The sequence below is a fragment of the Accipiter gentilis genome, unplaced genomic scaffold (genome assembly GCF_929443795.1).
Source record: "Accipiter gentilis unplaced genomic scaffold, bAccGen1.1, whole genome shotgun sequence".
Classification (NCBI taxonomy): domain Eukaryota; kingdom Metazoa; phylum Chordata; class Aves; order Accipitriformes; family Accipitridae; genus Astur; species Astur gentilis.
Window position 1 is genome coordinate 32696 of NW_026061174.1, and position 1883 is coordinate 34578.

General features: G+C 51.5%; 1 long non-coding RNA gene across 1 annotated transcript; it reads right to left on the bottom strand.

Moving 5' to 3' along the window:
* Positions 1-235: 235 nt before the first annotated feature.
* LOC126037519 (uncharacterized) lies at positions 236-1635 on the bottom strand. Its single transcript, XR_007505728.1, has 3 exons — positions 1566-1635; positions 724-837; positions 236-385 (listed from the first exon to the last, which is right to left on the bottom strand). It is a non-coding gene; the product is annotated as an uncharacterized LOC126037519 (long non-coding RNA).
* Between the last annotated feature and the right edge of the window lie 248 nt (positions 1636-1883).

Genomic DNA, 1883 nt, shown 5'->3' on the forward strand with positions numbered 1-1883 from the left:
ACGCGCTTCTATATTGCTCTAAGATTAATTTGCTCCCCCAAAAGGTTGCTCATCTGAACTGCCCTGTCACTTGCTCCCTGCATCATCGTTAATCCAGGAGAGCATCCTGCCACGCAGCCTGACTTTGTCCCAAACCAATGCCTTCAGAAAGCATCGGGAATAAGAGCTTCTCCCCAGACCTGCAGCCCAGAAGGGGCTGGGGTCATCTCTCGCAGGCCCTTACCTTCAGCTTGTGCTCCTTCCTGTTCACAATAACGGCACTGATCTGCTGGTCCATGAATATCAAGATGGTGCAGAGCAGAGCTGGGACGAGCGCAGCCAACACCGTCCACCAAGGGTTGGGTCCTATGGGGTTGATGAACCACCCGCGGTCATCTCTGGTAGGCTGCAACAAAGCCCACACATCAGCATCGTCTCCCAGCGCAGGCACTCCACTGGCTTTCATTTTCCCCTCCCTCCCTGTGTCAGAGCACCTCCCAGCCCTGGCTTCATGTCCCCCTCTCCCGGGGGCTTCAGCAGTGCCAGTCTCCTCTTTGCAAGCAGCTCTAGATACTTCCCCTGTAGGTATCTAGTTTTGGGGCCATCTTCTCGTTTCCAGGAGGAAGCAAGGCACTTGGAGGTGGAAGAGGAGATGGTCACACCACCAGCATCTCCTCCAGACTCAGCCCTGCCCTGCCCCAGCATCACCTTGTGGCACCCCCACGTGCCAAAACACCCCGTTACCTTGAACGCATGGGGGACCTGGAGCTTCGGCGATGGGATCCCAACCACAAAGTCAAGGAGCACCATGATGACGATGGTGAGGAAAACAGCAAAGTCGCTCACTGTGGACCGTACCTGGGGCGAGAAACCAGAGGTGAGAGGGGCATGGCAAACAGGGCCGTAACGTGAGATGCAAGAGTTGCAGACATCCACAACATTAAGGCTGCTTAACCAAATCCCACCACCCCTCTGAGCACATGCAGCCTGATCCCTTGCTTAGATACTGCTGCTGTGTTTGTCCCTGTGAGATCTGGGGTCAGACAATAAAAAAAGCTTAACTAGGCCGACAAGGGTTGGTTTAAGTCAAAACCTAAAAATAATAATAATATTAAAAATAAGAAAACACATGTCTGCCACTACAGCTACACTCACAGCTACAATGGATGGCAACAAGGCACTGAGGCATCCTTTAGTCCTCAAAAGGAAGCTCCTCATTCGAATCTACTTTCCGCTCGAGCACATAATGTGCAGAAGGTAGGGGAAAAAAAACAAACCAAAAACCCCAACCCCCAAAAGTTTGAGAAACCTGACTTCCTACTACCTGAGGAGAAAAAAAAAAAAAAAAAAAAATCAAACCCCCAAAATCTTCACTCTGGGGCAGGTCACGAGGCATGTGGGAAACGCTACGATGATTTTGCACTCATGGAAATGAGTGTGGGACATCCAAGCTCTTGGAGAGCTTGGCCTGCAAGGCCAATGATTCCTAGCTTGACCAAGGCGGGGCAAATACTGCTTAGTGCTGCAGGAAAGCCATTTTGGGAAATGAGTGTGGAGATGGACACTGGCCACCTCCTTCTACTTACTCTGGTTGGAAAGTAGCGGCTGGTTTTAAACTTCTTCAAGAAGCTTGACAGGGAAAAGGTGGCGAAGAAGAGGATGCAGCACCAGAAGAATACGTCAGGCGTGTAGGGGCCATCGCGTCCACAGGCAGGTCCTTGAAACTCCCCACGCAAATACCGACATTCCTGGAGAAACAGAGCGTCAGGACACAAAGGCAGTGCACGTGCGGCAGGGAAACCTCGCATAGCTAGGGGGTTTTGAGGATCTTGGTCCAAGATCCACGACCCTGTAACTGCTCCTGCCAATGGAGATTTATATTTAATGAGCAGCAGCAGCTGAAC